Source organism: Papaver somniferum, chromosome 10 (genome assembly GCF_003573695.1).
Source record: "Papaver somniferum cultivar HN1 chromosome 10, ASM357369v1, whole genome shotgun sequence".
Classification (NCBI taxonomy): Eukaryota; Viridiplantae; Streptophyta; class Magnoliopsida; order Ranunculales; family Papaveraceae; genus Papaver; species Papaver somniferum.
The window spans coordinates 131,646,228-131,671,748 of NC_039367.1; positions in this window are offsets into that span (position 1 = coordinate 131,646,228).

Genomic DNA, 25,521 nt, shown 5'->3' on the forward strand with positions numbered 1-25,521 from the left:
AATTAATATTACACACACCCTTGTGAATTTGTTGAAGAAGACTCAAGGTGATAAGATCACAAGAATCGTCAAGGGAATCACATATTTGTCTTTTGCACATATTCTCCTTCATACGTTTAATAGTACAAGGGCGAACAAGTTTGGGTGTTCCAAGAGAGTTTCTGATTGGAGCAATAGAGTGTGCATGGCAAATTTGTCCAATCAAGCAAGGAAAGCTAACTTCTTGATGGGTGAAGTCATCGAAACCATTTGAAAAATGATAAATCCACAAATATCGAGACTTAGGTACCCAATTCAAGGAAATAGACCAACTCCGCAAACTCGCGACTCCAACGAGAATTTTCAATTATGGAGGGACAAAGATTAGAGATACCAAGCTTTCCGAACGACATCAAAGCAAGACTAAGATAATTAGTAGGAAATTTTCCTTCATTCCAATTAACACTCTTGCCACAAAGACCATGCGAGATGGTTTCATATGATGGTCTTTCATCACTTGGCCTAGGAAGGCAAAAATTACCCAAAGGAATTTCGGTAATCCTTGAAATCAACTCTCTATTAATATGAATCCTTTCTCTATTTATCATGGTCTTGAATTCCATGTCATCAAGATTAACATCATGGATGTTAGTATAGAAGATTCTTGTGAGAGTATCAAAACTTTCACCAAGACCACTAAAGATGTTCCCAAGATTAAATTTCTCAAAACAAACTAAATCTTCTTTATGACCATTAACCATATGCAACTTCTTTTCTAGAATAAAACCACTAGAAGAAATCCTTTCAAAGATCATACTACTAGAATTATTGACAAATCTAATTCTAATAGAGTCTTGATTTTGAGGAAAAGTCATGCAAGAAGATGATGAATCCAAAGTTTTTGAAACCTTCTTTGAAGCCTTGAAATTTCCCATGAGACCTAGAAATTGAGAGTACAAGGAGAAGGAAGAACGTACTTGATTTGCTCCTTAATGATGAATGGAACCCTTAGTTACTTATGAATCTCCAAGGATAAATTTTAATGGAGATAATACATGAACCCTAGACACGTTCAGGTACGCGGACAAAAGAAGGAAGAAGAAAGGTACTCGTACCTTAGTTCTTATAGACCCAATAATGGGCTTGGACCCGTTCATGAACCGCGACCCACAAATGGAAAGCAGGATTTCTTAAAACGTTTACCAACCAAGGTTCGCACACTGAGGGAATCAGTACAGTGCAGTAAAATAATAATAGAGAGACTACATCACTTTTAACTAACCTTGGGAAGAAAAAAAAAGATTACAAAATAAATTAACCCAGACAAAATAGTCAACCGTTACTTGCCCCACTTCAAGTTATATACAAATGGGGTAAAGCCAAGCTTGTTACCAAGTGGCAAGAAGTGCAGATTGATCCTTCTGCAACTTTTCCGGTTGATATTTGTGACATGTGCCATATGTATAATCATAGTAGTGATGATACTCATGGTTAATATAATTTTTTAAATCCTTTTTCGTATGAATAAGGAACGATGTTTTCCGACCATTAGGACCTACACAAAACTCACCACAGATTTTTTTTATCAATTTCATATGAGTTGGTAGGAAACATAGTTCGTACACAGAATTTGTCAGGCACAAAACTTTTATTTGAACGATTCAATTCCTTAATCGAATTAAGTTTTTCTAAGAATTTAAAAACGCTTTCAAACGCTTTAAATATATCTTTGTCGATTGATCCATCACGATAATATTCCTCAAAAAGATTAAGAGTTAATCTAGTGAGATTCCATATCTTTGAGCGTTGACCACGTTTTCTCGAACAATTTTTCTTAGAAAGAACTTTTAATTTTTTTTATTAGACTGTTCCGCATCATCCAAGTTTTCCAAAGTATTAGATGGAGCGAGATTATCTTGAGAGACCTGAGGTCTTATGGATAATAAGCTTTGAATAATCTTTAAGAAATTCTGGCGTGCGTTATAGATGCCAAGAGAAAGTTTCCCAATGAGATTTCACATAGGGACAGACTTTAGGGATCAGTCAAACACAAACTTATTAGGTTTATAGTGTTTTCCTTATCTGATACCAATCGAAAAAGCGGGGTCTAACAACCACACCCAATATTTCGCTTAGCAATCTACATGGACAAACTCCAATATACTTTTGAGAGAATCAACTAGACAATCAGACTCAACCTCACAAAAAGTATATCCAAGAGTTCGTATCTCTGTTTCACAATGTAATCAGCAAATCAAATGGATAGAAATCCGTGAGCCTAATTATTATGTGAAACAACTTGAACGGTACCAAAGACCAATGCTCAAGTGTCAATCAATATAATCAACAACCAAAGGTTGGATTCTCTAATTGATTGAACTACGCACAACCTGTGATATTTCTATTATATAACAAAGTATAATGCGGAAAATAAATAATACAGATACCAGAAATTTTGTTAACGAGGAAACTGCAAATGCAGAAAAACCGCGGGACCTAGTCCAGATTTGAACACCACACTGTATTAAGCCGCTACAAACACTAGCCTACTCCAAGTCAACTTCGGACTGGAATGTAGTTTAGCCCTAATCAATCTCACATTGATCAAGGTACAGTTGCGTTCCTTACACCTCAAGAACCACGCAGGATTCTGCGCACTTGATTCCCTTAGCTGATCTCACCCACAACTAAGAGTTGCTACGACCCAAATTCGAAGACTTGATAAACAAATCTGTATCACATAGAAAAGTATATTGAATATATAAATTTGTCTCCCACAGAAATACCTACGAGTTTTTGTTCCGTATTTTGATAAATCAAGGTGAACAAGAACCAATTGATAGCTGAACTTATATTCCCGAAGAAAAGCCTAGTATTATCAATCACCTCACAATAATCTTAATTGATTAACGAAACAAGATATTGTGGAATCACAAACTATGAGACGAAGGTGTTTGTGACTACATTTCAATCTTTCCTATAGGAGAAAAAATCTCGAGCAAATCTTAAAGAATATAGTACTCAATCACAATAGAAAACAACAAGATCAGAAAACGCAACTACAGAGAAAATCGTTGGGTCTGGCTTCAAAATCTCAATGAAGTATTTAAGTCGTTAACCTACAGGGTTTCGTGAAAAACCTAAGGTTAAAGGAGAATCGACTCTAATCGCAACTAGTATAACATAGGAGGTTTGGGACTAGGTTTCCCAGTTGCTAGAGTTCTCCTTTATATAGATTTCAAATATGGGTTTACAATCTAAGTTACCTTGGTAACAAAGCATTTAATATTCACCATTATATGAAAACCCGATTAGATTCAAACTAATATCTTTCAACCGTTAGATCGAACTTAACTTGTTATACACAAATGAAATGTACGTTCATTTTGCTTTGAGTAACTGGACCTAAATGTGTACACTTAGTCGGTTCAACAATAGTTAACCAATGGTTAGCCATATGAACAATTTCATATCAAACTTATTCATCTTTACCATAACTAGTTCAAATGACTCAAATGAAACTAGTTAGAGAGTTTTTCAATTGCTTAGATCTCATAGAAGTATACAAGACACAATTGAAGCAAAATAGGTTTTGATTCACTCGAATCAATTCATGAACATCATAGCCACGGTTTGCAAAAGATTGCATTCTTTATTATATAAATGTTTTAGTTCATGAACAAATCGATTTTAGAAATTAACCTACTTAAGCATGCAAACGGGTATGCATACCTAAGTAGCCGGACCGAGTTTGGTTATGCCAGTATGCGTACGGGTACGCATACCAATTCATACTTCCAAACTCCAGCAGAAATTCATGGAACCCAAAATTCCGCCAGTACGTGTACGGGTACGCATACCTAGGTTCCGTACTTCCAACAACCAACCAGAACGCGTACGGGTATGCATACTTAGGGTCCCGGTTTTCGATTTTACACAAATGTGAATACACACTATGTTTATATCCTACCATGATTACTTGTTCTAAACTCTCATTTCAATCATTCAAACTTTCTTAGAGGATGAAAATAGTTGTTATCCACAAACTATTAGCATCAAAGAGATTTTAAAGTTATTAAAATAATCAATATGACTTTCGTCAAGAGTAAAGATGAAATTGGTTAAAGCGAAAGCTTACCAACACATATTTCGAGAAATAGATAAGTGAGTTAAACTCGGCTCAAAATAGCAAATGTGTATGATTGAAGTCTATATAGCAATACGACTTTTGTCTCAAATAGGAATAGATAGACTTTTGAGTGATAGATAAGTTCAAGTCTCCACATACCTTTTGTTGATGAAGTTCCACAATTTCCCTTGAGTAGTTCTTCGTCTTCATTCGATGAACGTCGTGGAGTCTAAAGCTCAACTACACTTACTATCCTAATCCGAGACTTAGCTATAAGTAGACTAGAAATAAAGACTTATAATTTTGGTAACTAAACTTGACTAACAAGCTTGACATAGCAACGGTTGCGAGTTCGACCGAGCAATGCTCTAACAATATCATCTAATTGTGAGATAATTGTGTCCAAACTTGATGAGGCAAGTTTCAATCCAATCCTTGGATGCTCATACTTCCTATCAAGGCGTTTGATATAGGCATGTGTCAATTACGCATTGGGAATGGCCTCGAAAGTAAGCGACATCGATATGCAAGTTAGCGGAGCTTGCATAAGCCTAAAAAAGTACGGTATGAGCATGATTGATGCACCCTTGGCATGAACAATACAAGTGCATGCTCTCAGCAATGCCTAAGCTAAGTATATAATTGGAAACGGGCCCGCAATGGCCTATGCACAAGTTCAAGGCATGTCTTATGCTTGTATAAGACTTGGATGGCATGGATGCATGTAAGATGCATCGGTCATAGCCTTCAAGGTTTTAAACCCTTCTCATACAAAGTTAAGTTGGAAAGGTATGGAAGCTAAGTTAGCTGCATCATGATCCACGAGCATGCTTGCAAGGAAAAATGGACATGCATTTGTCTAGTGTCAAGGCCTGGTTAGTAGGATCATCATGGCGCATCGGGGAAGTTATGGCATGCGCGCCCAGGCGTAATTTTCCGGTCCGTCACAGTTGGTATCAGAGAAAATTACGAGATAACTCTAGGGACTCTGCAGACTGGACACGTTAGCGATTATTTTCCCTGAATGAAAATCTTAAAGTTGGGGAGTAGGCTAACTTTTGCGCGGGAACGGTTTGTAAATGTTGTGCCAGTTACTTTTAAATCGAGTTGAGATTGTTTAAGTATTGTGAGTTTGCATGGCCTAAGTGGCACCCCACTTGCGAGTGGATATTCGGAAGATCGTTCAGAACGATAGGTGGACAATGGGACATATCATCCTCACACATTGGAAACTGGCCAATGGTCTTCGCTGTTGGGCCGGCTAGCATCCCATTTACGAGTGGCAACCTAGATGACCGTCAGGGACGGTGGAAAATTGGATCTTGTTCAACACAGTACTACATGTTGTTGGCACCAACCTTGTGAATTTTAGGGACTCCTGAGTGAGTGGTATGGGACACCCACTTAGGATACCTGCTTGAGATCCTTTTGGCAACTGGCCAATTAAGATTCTTGGTAATATTGTGAGAACTTTTGGATTCCTAGGCAGGCGGTATGGGATGGTTGCTCTGAAGGTCTAAATTGATGTTCACGATAACTTGAAGAAACCTGTGATTTCCGAGCATCTGGTATGAGACTTTTGTTCAGGAATCCAAACCGAATAGATTGTCCATAATAGTTTTTGTTTTGAATTTCGGGGATGAAATTCTTTAAAGGGGTGGATGACACCCCGAATTTTTAGCATGGCGCATGCGCAAAGATGCGCCATGGCATGAGATGAAGCTTCATTTCAAGCTTCTGTCGCGTTAAAAGGAATATTGTCCTAGAGCAAATTGGTAGGCTTAGAAATCTACTTTAATAAACCGGAAACGCACTGTGTTTAGAACATAAATAACGGAAAATACAAGTCGATCCTATGGGGAATCGGATTTGTGAAACTAAATTTCTCAGTTCTACCAAAACTAGTTTATAAATAGGTGGGTGTCGATACGACTGGTTTATGATTGATTATACAAAGGAAGCAAATGTAAAACAAATACAAAGATAACTATGGTGTCGAATCCACCGCCTAAATGCATATAATTTCTTAATTTGATATACTAGGTCCCTTTTCAATCAAGGAGCTATAGAGGTTCTAGCCTCAAACTACCTTGAAGATGTGATAGATCATTTGTACAAATTGATGATTTAACCTCAAGCCAAATATCTATCCAACCCAAGCATTGGTTGTCTTGTTACGGCACAACCAATCAAAAATTGAATTAAATCGATTTAAGGCATAAGTAATCACACATTGAACTAAATCGGTTTACAAAGCTTGAATACATAACAAAGAATTGATCAAACTATCAAGGATGCATGACATACAAGATGAAAGTAAATTGTTATGAATTCAGGGATTAAATCATGCTTTTCAATATAAATTCATGGAGAAAAAGTAAAACCAAATCAAGAAATTCTAGTTATTTAAGGGTTTCATCTCAACCCTAGTTAGAAAACTAAAACATGGAGAAACTGAAACTTGAAAACCTAAATTACTGCTACAACTTGGTGTACCGGCTACTCTGGGCTTGATTTCAACATACATCTGCCTCACTCATTTATAAAAGATTTCCCCCATCACCTTTTCCCACTGACAACAAAAGTATATATAAAATTAGGGCATAAATGTTATCTTTGACCCATTGATTGATACAACTCACTAACCGATCCAAAACATAAAATTGACACAACCACTGTCATCCATCATACGATGTGATTGATTGATAGTTGAAAAATCAAATCCACATCTTCATTATTTCATAAATTTCAGCCACCCTACCTATTGTTAGGTCATTGCAAAGAGAGTGGTAGTTCACTTGATTGACAGTTGATGGGGAAGTGGGTTTAAGACCAAAAAGGGGAAAGTAGCTGAGTAGAGACGGTGAGATGTCGAGTGAATAGGGAGTACACAGTAGAGAGGGATGGGTTTTGCAGAGAGGAAAGAAAGGGAAAGTGAAAATGGTCGGTCATTTCTGTTTCTGGAAGTGTATTTGGTAGATATGATGAATGGGCTTGCCTTCGCTGTTAAGAAGTTTTACCTAGCTAGGTATATGAGAGTCTAAAACAAATCTTTCACATGTGATCAAACAACCTAATTTACACTTTTCTAAAACTTCTCCTTTGTCTTCTGTGAGACACCTTGTTTCCTCTCTTAGTTTGTCATCGGTCACCAAATCCTGCTCCATTTTGCTTCTTTGGTCATTCAAGCTTTATTTAACTACCAAAAATTACAAAAACAACTCAGTACAAGTGAGTTAATTCAAAACAGTAAACTTAGGGTTGCACAACGGGTAGGGTGGGTAGGATATGGCCTATTTCGCCACCCTGCCCGCTTACTGGCGGGTAAGAATTTTTTTACCCGCCACCCTACCCGCCATTAAACGGGTAAGATCCTACCCGACCCATTAATTGGCGGGTCGGGTAGGATAGGGTGGCGGGTATAACCGTTTTTTTCTTTTTTGGGTTTGCCTTGACTGTATACAAAAATGCTTCAGAAAAAAAAAAGATCTTGCAACAGCACAAAGGCCAATCTAGCTAAATATGTACCCAATGGTGCTGCCAATCTAACTAGGTAAAAGTGAACAAACAAAAGAACAAAAAAAAGATCTTGCAACAGCACAAAGGATCAAGAAACAAAAATTCTATTCTTTTCAAAATCGACGATGAATCCCAGCATAATTCCATTTCTTCACGTAACCTTGTTCTTCAGATAAGAGTATCATCACCAAAAGCTCTTCATATGACCTTCTTCAATCATCATCTACGATGATGGAATACGTACTAAGATCACCAAATAAATCTGCATACAAGTTATCTCTTGTTAGATCCTCTTACTGATACAAGGGAGAGAGCAAGCATATAAGTATTACTATTACAAAAGACCAACCAATGAGAGATGCCAGGCCGCCACACCAATACGAATATTCTGATCAGATGCAAAGGATGTAAATGAGCAAGTCGGATAAAACAAACATGCCTAGATGAAAAAGCAATTCACAATTACAAGAATACTCTTCCTTCTTGTTACTTCATTTCTAAACAAAAAACTCCCAGTTGCCGAACCAATATGGATATCCACACTTTAGGTTGATAGTAAGGTGTCAAATACAGGGAAAAAATAAAACCCTTTAATCTAGCATTTACTAATGGCTAATTATCTGTTGCAAGAGCAGTAGACAACAAGGTATGCTTTTTATGGAATTCATTTCCTATTTTAGTACTATCCCAGAAGTCCAGGTGAGTTACTTATCGCCTAATGGAAGTGTGGCAAGAGTGCAGATGAAACTGACTACAAGCAGATTTTAAATCCTAGTTCCATGTCATTTCTTGCGTCTTACAGAATCTCCCATACGAGGCTATCTTATGAGTCTAGATCCTAAATCATTTTACAATTCATACTTCAATCCTAAGAACTTAAAGAGTCAAATTAACTACTTCATAATCACCTGGTACCAGCTCAAATGCACAAACACCCTACAAAGCGAAAATCAACCTAAATCCAAACAAAGGTACATGCTTCGAGTTACACAACAGATATAACCTTACCAAGAAACATATTTCTAAGTATGGATGCGTACTTCTAAGAGTATCAACTACGGAGTGCTTTTTCTTTGAGAGAATAGAGTTATATCATTATTAAGACAAATACCTGACTCTAAGACGTCATCCTCGTTCTCCTCAGCTCCAAATGTAAAGGGATCCATATCAATTGGTGTCTGCAACCAGTTTTGTAGTAAAATCAGTGCTTCCATAGTTCTGGGCCTTAAAGAACTTCGGAAGTGACCAGAAATTCACTTTCTAGTACTGAAAGCGGATTCACTTGCAACTGAAGAGACGTGAATCGCAAGTATGTCTCTTGCTATGAGTGAGAGAATATCAAACCTTGCAGCATTGATTTTCCACCAAGTCAATATATCAAATTTTGAATCTTGTTTCTTGTCTTTTGTTGGTGAGTAAATCTTCTCAGATAAATATCTTTCCACCTCTGATTTGTCAAAATCCTCCATTATAGACAGCTGAGTTTTACGTTCTTCTCTTTGTGCCTTATGTTTTTTCTTTCTATGTATCGTAGAACTAGAACTCTCTTGACTAGGACTACCACCAGTTTCACCTACAGATTCTGACGAGGCTAACACACTTCCAACACCTGTATATTCTGTCTTATAAGCTGTATATAATTCATTGAAATCCTCTTTCACTTTATCTAACCATTTTTTACCAATCTTTGTTTAATCCAAGGAATATCATGCATAATCAAGTCTTCTAATATTACTTGTAATACACGTTCTTTTTCTCTTGGATCAAGAAGCACATCAATAAAAAGTAAAGGATTCATGTTTTCATACTCGCCCCAATACTTGTTGTACTTTAGTAATATATTCTCACCCATATGTCTTAAGTAAGGATCATGAGCTTTTTTCCAATCATTTAAATCTCCACAGACATCACTAATTTCCTCCAAAAATGTATGCGAAGTGACATAGAACCAGAGAACTCAATAGTGGCTTCATAAAATACCTGTATAAACAATACTAATTGTTACCTAAGTAAGCATCAAAAGTTTTCTAGAAAATGTGAAAAAAACATAAACACATACGAGGCAAGAAATCATAAATAACTCTGGTTCTGAATTCCATAACAGGTACCAAGTTTACTGGTCTAAGAAGCTGGGTAACCAGTTTTGTGATATTCTTTACGACAAGAAAAAGCTGACAAGTTTCAAAATACTAATACAGCCACTTGAACCTTAGTGGGATAATACTAATACAGCCATCATGTTATAGTTTAGTGGGATAATACTAATAAAAGCTGGGTAGCCGTTGAAGCAATGGCAATGACACTTGCAAAAAAGTTAATGGATAATTGCACTCAATCTATAATGGATTAAGTTACAAATACTGTAGTTCACTCCACATCGAAAACCTAATGTGAAGAAATGTAAAATGAAGGTAGCCTCTCTGCCCCATTTTTTGCGTACAAAGGCCTCAATTGCTATAGGCCTCAATTTTCACTATTAGTGACAAGTGACAATTGATAGTGACATGTATCAGACACGGGAAATCCAGGGTTCAACTGATAAATTTCTTAACCCAGTTCAGTTGTATGTAAAAAGAAGATTCAACGAGTAATCATCAAAAGTTAAGACTAACCACCTTGTTTATCGCAGTCTACAATCTATCTACTGGTTTCAGACTTTGTTTTGTATCATGCAATCAGTTCTAAAATGGTTGATAAAGAAAGATAAAATACCTGTAAAAACTGAACTAGGACTCGAGCATTATCCCAATCATACTTTTCAGGAGCACGCACGCGAGGCTTTTTCTTCTTGGCTTTTCTCCGACCAGCTACGGGTACTTCAGGAGCATCAGAATCAGATGAACTAGATTCTAATTCATCAGGAACATTTGTACTATCAATATCATCAATATTATCACCCATTTCTGGTTCATTGGGAATATCGAAGATAAACCTCTCACGAAATGCTTTATCTCACCGTCCTAGCCTTATAAAGTCCTTTTCATATTTTTCCGCAGCATCCAACGTCAAATAAATGGAGTTCCATCTTGTTTTCACATCTAACATTAATCCCTTTTTATACTCAATTATTTCATTAAATACAGCTTATAAGAACCTCTTCATCCTAGCAGGAGAGGCTGTGACGTATTTAACCACTGACCTGATTCTGGACACTGAAGTATTATACTTCTTCAACCCATCCTTAACAACTAAAGCTAATACGTGGGCAGCACATCTGACATGTAAATGTTTACCTCCAACAATTAATGATCCCCAACTTACAACTCTCTCCTTGACATATTCTATTGCTTTTTTATTTGCAGATGCATTATCGAGAGTGATGGTGAACACTCTCTCAAGCCCGCACTCTATCAAACACTTCTCCAATGTTCTTCCAATATGTTCACCTCCATGACTAGTGATTAAACAAAAACATATGATTCTTTTGTGTAACTTCCAGTGGTCATCGATAAAGTGAGCAGTAACTACCATGTAGTTGTAGTTCTGAATGGACGTCCAAGTATCTGTTGTAAGACAAACTCTAACCTTGTTAACCTTGAAATAGTTCACCAAATTGGCCTTTTCAATTACAAACAGTCTGCAGATATCTCGATAGACGGTCATCCGAGATGGAAGTTTGAACCTCGGCTCAAGATACCTACAAAATTCTATGAACCCTTCACCTTCAACCATTCAGAAAGATTTTTCATCTGTGATAATGAACTTTATCAAGCTCTCCTACATGCTTCTTGACAAAACGTAACCCCAATCATTTGTTGCTGATCTCCCAGATTGCTAGGCTGATCGAGAAAATGTTGTCCCAACTGCGCAGATTCTACTAGTGTAGCTAAATACTTCTTACACTTGGTCAAATGATATTTCAAATTTGATGTTCCATACTCCTTGCCACCAGCCTTATACTTACCACCTTCACAATGGTTACACTTCCCCCATCTAATACCATCATCATCAACACTCTTCGTGAAATGCTCCCACACCCAAGATGTACACGTCCGCTTCCTACTTTCTCTGACCTCAGGTTGAGAAGATGGTGGAGGTGGAGGTGGTGGAGATACAATAGCACTGACCCTTCGTTGCACAGATTGAGATGCATCTTGAGAAGGAATATGAGGTCTCGTTTACATCTCTTCTGTAATCTCAACCATGTTTGCTCATACTAAGCCTGCACAAACTACACCATGTTTACTGACTTTTCCTGATGTGAAGATCAGTCTCAAAAGAAATAAAATGACATCAATATTACCTACAAATGAATTTCCTAGAAATGTTATCAAGAAAAACTAATATTTTCGAAAAAGAAGCGAGATTTATCTAATATGTTTTGGTGGCACGAAATTTATCTCTTCAACCCGGAGTAAGAGGTAGCAGGAACCAATAAGCAAGAATCATATACATCACCCACTGTTAACAGTACCTCATATGTGAAACATTTACATACTTTTAGCTGAATAGTACAACAAATAACGGCCCAATTCAATAACTAGATGCGTATAATGCAAAACCCACGCACAGTTCGGTATCGACATGATAAAGTGGTTAAATGGCCCGTACATAACCCTAAGATATCTTTTTAAGTTGTAGTTATGACTGTGATTGTGAGTCTGTGACATAATTTCTTTTGTTTGGTCATGAAGGTGAGCCACCAGGACACAACATGCACTATTTTTCTGTCTAAGTCCTAACTAGGGCAGCCACAAAAGTTTGAAAAACTTTCCACCACTAAACATAAGTGAAGGACCAACATGCGAAGCAAAGTTAAACATGTGCAAATCAAAGGATCCTGCATACTAGGTGGAGAAAGCGCCCAATATGACCACAAAAATGGTTAATTTTATCTGTCTTCACCAAGGTGTTCCATACCAGTTCACCATTTGAAGTACCCACAAAATACTAATTTAGTGAAACTCAGCGATTAAAACTATAAGACAACAAAAAGGATCAATGGGTGTTCTTAATACTTAATAGAAGTTATTACACTATAGCCTAAAACCAACCTCAAAGACCGAAGTATAGTCAAGAAGTACAGTTAGCTAAAATGCTACCTAGCCAGAAACTTTAATAAACCTGGTTGTCAAACCACAACTAAATTAGAAGATCACTAACTAAATTAAAATCAACTTTTAGTAAACCCCAAAATCAGTTTAGAAAAACCTAGAAATTAAAATTAGAATATCACTAATGTTTTTGGTAACATTAGAAGATCACTAACTAAATTAAAATCAACTTTTAGTAAACCCCAAAATCAATTTAGAAAAACCTAGAAATTACTTCAAATAACTTCGCAATTAATTTCGAATCAGAAAGAAACCAACCTTTGATGAATTTGGAATTGTACTTCAACTCGAGATCGTATCCTGCAACATGCATAAAATAGTAAAAATTCCTAAGATTTTTTCAATCAATTTAACGCAAAAAAATAAAATGAAACAAAATCAACTTTGCAGTTGGATCTTACCTTGAACCAACCGATTAAAGGGTTTTAAATGAGACCCTGAAAGATGAACATGAGATCGAGTAAGGTAGAGGAGAAATGGTTGAAGGAGAAAACTCGGAAGAAAGAGGCTGGGATTTTCTGTGTTCGATTTGATTTGAGAAAAGAGATAGGGAGAAGAAAATGCAGTTTCTATTTTACCCCTGATGTGTCTTAAAATAACGAAAAAATCGGCAGGAGGAAAAAACTATATAAGGATTAACTTGTCTTTTCCATATTATACGGGTAGGCGGATATGATCGGATAATTTCGTGTTTTACCCATTATCCTATCTGTTTAACGGCGGATAAAAAATCCCTAACCTCACCCTACCCGCCAAATAATGGGTAGGGTAGGATACGATTAAAAATCTGGCGTGTAGGGTAGGATTGGCGGGTACGGGTAGGATATGTGCACCCCTAAGTAAAATTACAGAATTTGGTATAAAATGAGAATTTAAAGCATAAAAGATGAGGTAAATGCCGACAAAGATATATGAAATTATGCAATATCAGGTACCGATCACACCCTCAAACCTGAATTTTGCTCGTCCACGAGAAACAAAAACTAAGAAAATCCTATCTACACCACTTTCGCTGGTCTCTCGATTACATTTAGCGAACGCAATAAGCCTTTTAAACCACTAAGTGTCCCTAGTGGACGAGTTGAAATCTCGTGAGGGTGCTTAAAACATACCCACAAAGTTCTAGGTCAAAAGAGAGCTCAGATTCCATGAAAGTGATGCCTGCATTTCAGTTTTAGCTCACATCAATTAGATATGTCAATCTAGCTTTCAAAGTCACAATTCTAGCAATGGAACAACTAAAGACATGTGATAAGAGTGTAAAGTGTATCACCTTAGACATTCATAAAGAATGATTTACTATAGGAAGGTATGACTTGCAATTACTAAAATATAGTTTTTAGGCTAAGAACTGAATTCAAAGCCAAGCTAGCTTTATTAAATTTGATATTTCAGTTTACCCGCGTTGTACATCGACGGCTACACCCTCCCTTGCTTTATTACAAAATTATCAATACTTCTTTATATAAAGGGTAATGTTAAGGCTGATGTGTCGCCTTCAGATTAAATTTGATGCCATGTGAAAATTTCATTTAAAGAAAACATAAGGAAAAACCATTTAAATTTATGAAAAGATTCAATTAGTTGTCAAAAAGGAAAAAGCATTCGTCCGAACAGTAGCGATTCTTTGGAAGAGTCCCTTGAAGAAAAAAGTTCCGAAGAGTTGCGACTCTTTACTGCATATTTATTCACGAAAAAAATATCTAAATTACTAAATCATTGGGGAAATCTTGATATCTAATAATAACCGAGTTGGGTTTGGAGCAATCTTCTTCAGAGCTTTATGCCATCCATGTCGCATGAAAGAATCTTATTCCCAATTCACTTTTTCTTTCTCCATCTCAACTGTTTAACTAAGGTGGATTGCCATAAAATTGACCATTTCTAGAATTATATTAACTTATGCTTCGCTTGGTAGTATTTCATTTTCAACATAAATGGAAAATTATTGTTGTCTGTTGGGCCGGAAGGAAATATTCTTACGCCAGTAGGTTTGTTAAGCAAACTAGATTGTCGTTCTCATATGTTTTTGATGTCATCCATTGATGTACTAAACCTATGTCTATGATTTTTTAACCATACCTTAATTGATGGTATTCCTAGGACTAAACACTAATGTACTGTACCAATACTATTGTCCGTTGATGACATCTCAAGAAGTGGAAGGTAAATTTAATTTTAATTCCATTTGATGTATTAGGTTCTTTTACCCTTATGTTGTTAAGGGATGGGGTGAAATGCAAAGAGAAACGAAGCGGCATCAAACAGACTAACAATACCAGTTAACCCTACAATCTAGCTATATAATTGGGCATTAATGTAGAAGGATCCTAGGTGCGTCACCATTGATGAATTTATGTATAGGTACGAAATAACAAACAACATATAATATCTTCGTCTCTCAGCAGTCAACACTCTTTCTTTCTCCCGCATCATTGTTTTTATTAACTAATTTTGGTGGCTTCTGTTGGTAACTCCCATGGTTTTATTTCGAACCAGATATAGGTACATTATCATTCTACACCACTGCACAATTATTTGACGCATAACATTGACATTCACATATAACGAATTTTACTTCTTCTTTTATCTGTTTGTTTGATGATCACTTTAAGTCTTACTTTGCTGAAATTGTTTAAAGCAAATCATTTGCAAGATAGTGTGATGTTGTTAACCGTAATGTAATCTGTAGGCATCACTAATCAACCACATTTTGAACTCATCATGGTATAACACTTATGTCTCCTAATTTGTAGGCAGGAATCAAATTTGTTTATCTTCGATCACCCATTCAGATCATCATGCATAAAGTCTATAATGTTCGTTGCCATCAAGAAGTATCAGAGATTCGCGCACAATGAAAACAAGAAAATATGCATGTTTATTAAGTTGTCGCTAAAATAATTATGTTTTTAAGTAGATGGTCTGGAATTTGATACAAAATATGCATTTGTTAAATTTTCGCCGGCACAATAAAGTTTATGTTGATGGCCTGAAACTGTAATGTAAAGGCCTCTTCATGTGTAAATGGTTAACCTTTAGAATTATACTTATCACTTTTTCTTTTGGATTAGTTAATGAACTAGACGGTGCATTTGTGTGGGATTATAGAACTTGTTTACAACATATAAACAAAATATGACTTATTTACATCGACTACTCTCTTAATTTTTTGGCAAGAGAGAAACATTCACTATAAAATTTGAAACATAACAAAATGGATTTTTTTTCCAATTGATTTTGGAATTACGAGAGATACAAACACAGGATGACACAACAACTTTACAAAAACAGAAGAATACATTACATGACACTTTTAGCAAGAGGCAGCCATTTTCGATGCACTTGGTCAAATTCAATGGTTGCTTTTCTTAATGTATCCTCCAACTTCTATCCCAGCCAACCAAAGAACAAGCTAGTCAAATCTCATTCAGTATTGTAGATGATTGGAAGCCTACTTAACCTATGAAACACCGACGCTATACACACTTGGTAGATCGTGCATGTGCAAATTTTCTATATCAAATTTGAATTGTGCTAGAATCAGAGGTGCCTCTTCATCTAGACTTAGAACCCTAAGATACCATACATGCATAGGTATCACAAATCAAGGTAAATGAGCTCCATTTTTCAGTTTTTTTTTTTGACATGACAGAGTGCAGATTCAATTATAGCATACTGACAATCATATGGTATCTACTTTTCACCCCCAAACCTAAACCAAACATTGTCCTCAATGTTTCTAAAGATAATCAGAATTATAACAACCATAAGGACCATGCTGAGTAGAGAAAGGAAAGAGATTACCAGATGTTAGAGAATATCTCGGTTGAACCCACCAAGCGCTGGTATGTCAAGTTTGGTTGTCATATTTTAGTGAACCAAAACTCATTTAAAGAGTCGCTTGATTATGTACTACAGTCAACTTCGTATAGGTTAGCTTGAAAGTATTAGGATATGAGACATTACAAGTATTGCGAAGACTTGAAGAAGTGAAGAAGTAAGGAGCTACAACGACAACATCATCCTTCCACTTGAGGTTAGTGATAGTTGACTTGAACTGTTTCTTTCCCTAACTTATCTTTCAAGTCATTCATATTGAAAATATAACTGTGAAGCATGAATGATTACACTCTAGTTAGACGTAGTATTAAGGAATACAATACGAAGTATAATGATTATCTTTTGAACTTCGTATACAAGACATCAACATAATCGTTTGAATGCTATTATGATTATGTAAGGGTATGAGGTGAAGATTCATCCTAGGAAACAATATTTTACATTAGTTTAAAGGAAGTAAATTCATGAACTTGTTTCGTGAATCGAAAAGGAAATCGCTAGGTTTATTGGTATTGTTATTCATTGCATATCTTTTGAACTGCCAATATGTGTGATTAGTATAACCGCTCATGACTTGTTTATGTTCTTGGTAAAACTATTCACAAGGCCTGACTTTTGTATTGGTATGACTTTTATTAGTGAAATCGATCTTAAGTAATCACCTGAGATGGTATTATCAATTTAGTGTTATTGGTATGAACAACTCTAGGCAAAGGGGAACCGATCCTATGAAGAGGTGCAACCGATCACAAAAGGAGAATCGATCCTTGTAAGAGGTGCAACACGTTTTTAGTAGATGGGGGAACCGATCCTATGACATGTGCAACAAGTTTTTAGTGAAATGGTAACCGATCCTATGGACATGTGCAACAAATACAAGTAGTTACCATAAATATGTGGGGAACCTATCCTAGTACCTAGTCAACCGAATTTTTGGAAAGCTAGTGTGACTATGCTTAGTACTCACATGGAGGTCGAACCCAAACTTGTTTTGGTAGAACCGTGAAACCCATGATTTGTGATTGAGTGTTCTTAATCAATCACATAGTTCTTGAAAGTCAGATGAACCAATTCTAAACTCGTTTGGAAGTGTGGCAAATCGGTTTCAAGATTGTAAGTATGAAAGAGGACTTACAAAGTAAATATGTCGACATACTTTGAACATGTGCAGTAACGCTTATCTTTTATTGTTCAAAGATATTCTGAATAGCTAAAGGAAAATCCCGGAACGAAAAATAAGTTGAGAATCTTTTAATTAAGGTTTTTAATTTTATTTTTGGAAAATGAAAATTGGTAATGTGCATTTACTAATTGGAGATTTTCTAAGAGATTTTCGGTCAATGTTTGGACAAAACATTTCCAGGAATTATGGAAACCGAATCTGGAATATATTGCATATCTTGAGAATATTTTCGGTTTTGGAAATTCCTTGGTGTCCAAACTTCCTTGGTTTATAAATATCAAACTTTGCATTTCTAGCAAACTAATCCTCAGAGCCAGCAAAACTACCTAGTTGTGTTGTTACTGGTGGAGCCGCCTATTCGGAGAGGAAAGTAACCTAATTAGGCGAAATCTCTTACGACCGTTCAGTTTAAAGACTTCTTTGGGATTGAGAAGCTCTATTAGTACCGTTGGTGGGAAACTAAATAATTGCGGGTTATTATTAGTTTTCGATTGATTTGATTGACTAACGGTTATTGAACTTTAATTGCACCTAGTTTGTTTATGCTTGAGAATCTTCTCTTCTGATATAAGATTCACTCACACTAGATCGAAGTTTCGACGGGTATCTTTAGACTATTTGTAGATTTAAAGACGTCTTGTGATAATCCATTGTTAACAGACTCCGTTCTGTGCGTGATTGACCACAAGTGATTCAAGTTGACTGTGTGCAGGTGTTTATTGAAGATCTAAGAAGATTTGAAGACAAAGAAGACTTTGAAGATTTCTGATTTGGGTTCATAATCTTTGGTGTGCACAATACTTATTTCGGTTAAAGAGGATCCAACTATAATCGGTTTATCCTTGTGGTAGATTGGATTGATTAATTGAGTAGATCAGCATCAATATGTTTCTTTGTGATTAAAAGTATTGATTGCAAAATCTTAACAGTTATTTTGGTAGTTGTTGATAAGATAGATATAAGGACCTGACAAAGGAGTTTATTGTGATAAACGGAAGAGCCTTTTGTCGAGCTCGCATCACTTGGTTGAAATGAGTTGATACAAAATAGATTTGTTGTTCCTTTACTGTTTGGAATACGAACCAAAGGAATTGTTCCAAGTACGTGACTTATTACAAGTTGGAGGAGGCGTGGGAATACAGACGAAACTAGGTGAACTATAGGTTTAGTTGCTTGGTCTCAACTATACGAAGTTGGTTTGATTTTGTATAGCGGCTTAATCCCGAGAGTATTCAATTCTTGACAAGGTCCCGAGGTTTTTCTTCCTTTGCGGTTTCCTCGTCAACAAAATCTTGTCGTGTCTTTTACTTTTCTATTTCCGCAATTATAATTGTTTTTTATTATAATTAGAAGTAAAATACACAAACGTTGATTCCTATTTACTTGATAGTAATCCTATTGTGTTTGGTTAAGTCCAAACCTCTTATCAAGTAAACATACTTCATTGTTGTATTGTCTCGATCTCGTATCGATAGACGATCACACGAAGTGTGAACCGATTAGTTGTATTGTCTCGACTCAGTCCATAGACAATCACTTTCGGAGAAAGGACTTATAAGTGGAAAAGTTTTAGATTGAGGTATATTTGGGTACCCTCATCTTTTCACCAGATGTCAGTGAAAGCAAGATTAGAACTATGTTATTCAAGGCTAGAATCCACGGAAATCAGCTGATATTCACAATGGATTAGCACAGTATATACAAAACAATAGAAAAGTGAAACAAAATAAGACTCAACTAACTTAAGATAAGAAAAAAATTGTAACATTACCTAATGGACTATAAAAGGATGGTTCACCATATACATACAACCTAAAGAGCTGAGGATCAACCCAGAAAATGACATGCAGAAATATTGACAGCCTCAAGCATATACAACATGACAAGGTAAGTAAGACTGCATATATTAATGAGCTATCCCCAAACCTGAAATTTTCAATATAAGTGTTTTTTAACACAAAATTTTGAAATTTTGGAGGTGTTGCATGCACAAGATCCAATTCAAAGTGGACTTTTCTAGGAACGAGCAGAGATACATATTCCAATTGTGGCTCGTCAAATGTATCATATTTAGCTGCAGAATAGTCCTCTGTAATGTTAGTACTCGATTTTGTGCTTATTTTTCTATTTTGTGTATTTGTAGGTATTTTTGGAAAATAAAGCTCGATGGACCAAAATGTGGAATTCTACTCGAAAAAGAAGTAAATGAAGTGGGCTAGGACCAAAAGGAAACATGAAGAATTATTGGGCCAATCATTTGGATATGTGAGTGTGGTAAGCAAGCCACAGAGTGTGTAGAAGTGTGTCATATCATGTCTGGAAGTGTAGAGACCATGTGCAATATTTTAATAATTAAAGAATATTTGAAGATATGTGGTTTAATGAAGAAAATAAGCAAAATAAAGAAGGAAATCAAGATATTATTCCTTATGGTTGGAATTAATTAAAAATGATATATTCCCCAAATAAAGAATATTATGACTGCGGTATTTGACATGTGGCACATTTTTATTGGAGGATTTTGTATTATCCTGACACATGGCGCCACTACATTGGACAGAAAATAAAAAATGACATCATTTCATGTAGAAAATTATGGAAGGATTTCGGAATCCCTACTATAAAAGGAGTCGTATGGAATCATCTTGGGAGAGTTTTTTTTTTTTTTTGGAGAGATTGAGAAAAATAGTGAGAGTATTTTTCATATTTCTTGTAATTGAGAAACGCTATTAGTGAGTGGGAATTAATAAATTTTGTATCCTTTTCACATTGAATCAATAAATATGATGCTACTTATTTTCTCTATAGCGTTCATTTACAACATGAGAAGCTAAACCTCATCACTGGGATGACGGAGGAAGCCAATGTTCATCAATGTGGTAATTTTATTAAATTCTTTTTAAGACTTTTGCATTAATATAATTTGAATTATGATTTTAAATTAATTAGTTGTGATTTAGTTTGATGGGTTATGCTTAGCTTAAGAGTTTTGATAACCCATGCTTACCATTTACAATTAATGTTTTATAAAATCTACCTTGGAAAAGATTCAAAGTCAATAATTTTTATTTTTGGAGCTATAAGTGTATAAGAATTAATAATTGAACCATAGAATATGAGTTTGGTCCAATCCTAATTCCCAGTAGTCTCTCAACATTGTCATTATTCCTTACTTTATTTGCTAGTCTTAGTATTTTCTTTCATTGAGTCTAAAATCAACAACTTCACTAGTCCGAGAATCAAACCCTTTTCTTACCATTGTAAAAACTACATCAGTTTTTGGTGCCGCCGACACGGACTTACTTTTAGGTTAGGTTTTACGTTTTCGTTTTCGTTTTATTTTATTTTTATTTTCTTTGATTTTACTTGGGGTATAGTTTTGTCTTTGTTGTGCAGGTTATATTTCGCATTTATTGTGGATTTTCCTGCCAAAAAAGTAAGTAGCGTACTCAAGATTTTATTTTTGTAAATAAGGTAGTATTATTATTTATTTTTTTAGCTTTTATTTATTGGTACATAATTACTTTATTTATTTCTTTGTAAAATGTATAGTGTTCCTTACATTTTATCTTTAGATGTTAAACTGTTCCAAAGTTGTAAACCTCTTTGAATACCTTCCCCTGCAGGCATTTCTGAATGAATAATTCCTCTATCAGCAGTTATCCACAGAACATCTCCAGTTTTGATTGTTCCTTTATGCCCTGAAAAATCTTGATGAGAAAAAGCTCCCTCTAACATATATGTAACAGTCTCAAAACCTCTATGAGGATGATCTGGGAATCCAGCAGGAGGTGAAACAGAAAATTCATCCAACATAATGAAAGGATCCAGGGACTTCAATTCCATTCCTATCAAACAAAAGTAAGTATTTAAAGAAAAACGATCAAATACAGCTTAAAGAAAAACGATCCAACATAAGGAAAGTAAGTACTATGTAAATATTCGATTTTATTCTTTATTTTTATTAAAAAAAACACGTGCACACACCAATTGCATATTTCGTTTGGCACCGATATTAGTAAAACACGTGGTTCAGTAAGGTGAACCCGCTGGGCGTTATCACCCGAAACATCACAAGCCTCAGCCTTGTACCTGTGACCAGTCTTTGACTGTAGGTATATTTTTGTTGTAGGTAACCCAAGCTTACCTGAATAGTGAACCCCAACATTTGCATGTGTAATTTCTTGCTAGTATTCTTAGTCTGTGTATTCGAGTCCAACCCGTGACACAGAATTAGGTGGTATTTTTGTCTTTGTCGAAATGGTTAATGAAAATGATAAGGAGGTCCCAGTAAAAACCCTTAGGGATCGTTTGAACCCGTCTAGAGTAATGCGTTACCCATGTGTAGTTCTACCAGCTTCTACGGTCCAATTTGATATTAAATCTGAAACAATTGGCATGCTTCGTAGTGTAGGGGATTAGAGAATGAGAACCCGTTTACCCACATAAGAGACTTTGAAATGATTTGTGACACAACGAACTATCTGAATGTATCCAAAGATGTGCTAGGTTATGTTTGTTTCACTTATCTCTCGATGAGAAAGCCAAAGAGTGGTATCATTTTATCCCCTCTAAAACAATTACCACCTGAGATGGTCTTGTAGAGGTATTTGTTAAGAACCCACACCATAAGACTGCTGCTGTTCGGAAGTCTATCCAAACCTTTAAGAAAAAATTAGGTGAAACCCTTCATGATTATGTAGAAAGGTTTAGTGAATTGTTATACCGATGTCCATATCATGGCTTTGAGAAATCCCACATGACCCAAATTTTATATGAGGTCCTTGATAGTGAAACCCAGGTATAAACAATTAGTGGTGGACAATTCACCCATCAGGACCCAGAAGAATGTTTTGACGAGTTCATCGAGTTAGCTGAGAAAACTAGGCAATGGGCTTCAATGAGAGAACCAGAAATACATATTAATCCTATCCATAGGATCGATAGAGTTGATTATAGGTTAGATATTCTTAGGCGCGTCTAGAGGCCTTAGAAATGAATCAAGCGTCACACCATGCCAGATACGAAAAGCATGCCCATGCTCTTTATAACAACTCTAGGTTTGAAAACCGTCAGAGATTTGATCCATATTCTGAGACTTATAACCCTGGTTGGAGAGACCATCCTAATTTTTCATGGTCTAAGGGCCAGAATCAAGGCCAATCTAGTAATTCTCAGGTTCCCTCGACGTTTGGCTATACTAAGAATCCTTAGGACCATCAAAATTTCAGAGCCTTTCAGAAAAAAAGATCATGAGTTTAGAAGAGTCTCTAGCCATTTTATCTCATAACACTGCTATGTTTAAGCAATCGGTTGAGAAAGGTTTATAGGAAAAATTTCAGGCTATTTCCGAGCTAAAAACCCAGGTTAGTCTAATTGCCGAATCTTTGCAAGAGAGAGAAAAAGGTAAGTTCCCTAGTCAACCAATACCTAATCCTAGAGGAAACCATTCGATAACAACCCTTATGAGTGGTAAAACGGTAGACAATAAGGTAGCCATGCCTAATAGTGCACATACTGTAGATCCACCTTTTAGTTCCCAGGAGGAACTACTAGCTGAAGATACTGACAAAGTTTCTAGTGATGCCAATGTGATTCCTCCTGACAGGTCTCATTTTGTGCCCAGAGCCCCATATCCACAGATGTTAGCTCCAACAAAGAGAGAGTCGACTTTCAACGAAATAATGGAAATATTTAAGCAGGTAAACATTAACATTCCTTTACTAGAAGCAATTAGGAAAATGCCTACTTATGCCAAGTTCCTTAAGGATCTTTGTACTCGAAAGCGTAAGCTTAATGTCCATAAGAAAGCCTTTTTAGCTGGTCAGGTAAGTTCAATCCTTTTGAACCAAACAGACCCTAAGTATAAAGACCCTGGATGCCCCACCATATCTTGTACGATTGGTAGTCACATGGTTGATAAGGCATTGCTTGACTTAGGATCCAATGTTAACTTACTCCCGTATCATGTTTACAACCAGCTAGGTCTTGGTAAGTTGAAACCGAAAATGACCCTACAGTTAGCTGATAGGTCCGTCAAAGTACCTCGTGGTGTCATAGAGGATGTTCTGATTGAGGTTGATAAGTTTATTTATCTAGTGGATTTCGTTGTTCTAGATACACAGCCTGTTCAGGACCCCAGTGCTCAAATACCGGTGATTTTAGGTCGCCCATTTTTAGCCACGACTAATGCCGTCATCAACTGTAAGACCGGGCTTATGAACATATCCTTTGGTAATACGGCCACTGAACTAAATGTACTTAATTTTACTAGACAACCTTCTGATGAATTAGAGGAAGTGAATATGATTAGCACTTTAGTTCAGGATCTAATTCAGGAAAATTGGGATAACATTCTATTTGATGATTCTTTGGAGGGATTTGATGAGATTCTCTTAAGTCAGTTAGGTGACCAAACTCTTGAACTAGAAGAAGATCTCGGGTACTTTAAAGACTCTACAGACCCTGAAATTCATTCCACAGTGTTAGATCTTACAAAGACTAATGATGACCATAAGTTTGGGGGTAGTGATCTAGAATAAGCTCTTGAGTATTTTAAAGACTCCGAGGATCCAGAAATTCAAGCAATAGTTAGAGGTTTGTCCGAGAATTTTGACTACCCTAATTTTTGGGGTAGTGATGGTCAAGTATCCCCATTAAAAGTCCCTAACTTTGGACTCGATCCTAGTGTACCTGAGGTGTTACTTGATTCACTTCCGACTCCACAACCTGATCCTCCTGATACTGTCCAGGAGAAAATCCATCTATTAGAGACATGTTGTTTGAATGAGTCTATTTGTCATGACACTCATATGAATCCCAAGTGGGCGCCACAGATAAACCCATTTGTCTTGCAAGAAGTGTTAGATCAGGTTTTTCTATATTTGTTTATTTATCTAATCCGGTGCAGTTGTCTCATAATTATGGCAGTTTTATTTAGTATTGTTGATCCACAGTTGTTTCGTCTATTGATATATGATATGAAAAGTGACTAGCCATTTTGTGGTATTTGATGTATGGCTGAAGACTTTAAACTTAGCACTTATTGGGAGGTAACCCATGCTCATGCAACACGATAATATCTTTCCTTAACTCTTTTGCTTCAAATGGTAACAGTTTCTCCTTGTTCATGTTGTTAATTTTATCTTTAGAACATTGAGGACAATGTTAGATCTAAGTTTGGGGGTATGGGAGAAACTTTTTAGTTGCATTATTAAACTCCAGAGCCTAGAAATTTGTGCCAATTGAGGATAGCACTAACCAATCTAAGTGGATGAAAGTATCTTGGTTGTAGGAGTTAAGGAACCCAATAACATAGTCTATTCATAAAAAGACAGAGTTCAGGAGTTATAATGGAATCGTCACATTACGTTCATCACATTCTGCTTTTATTTATTTTGCAAACTTATATGTTTCTCTAAGTGATTTGGTGGGGCACACACATCGAATTGTTACCACTTCCGGGATGGAGTAGAGTGATTGAGTTACAAAAAAAAAAAGGCCAGACCAATCAGACCAAAACGAAATAATTAACAATTGGATAGCAATATGTGTGTGTCCTCCCTGTCTCCGTCGCTTAAACAAGTGTGGAATGCAGGATCCATGGGAATTGTCATGTAATCTGCTGACAAGAAGCATGCGCTTGGATCCAAAAGATCTAAACATGTTGTTACTGAAAAAGCGGGAGTACAACAACCTCACCTAATATTTCGATTAACAATCTGTATGGAATAACTCTAATATACTTTTAAGAGAATCAACTAGACAGTCAGACTCAATCTTAATAAAAAGTATATCAAGGAGTTAATATCTCT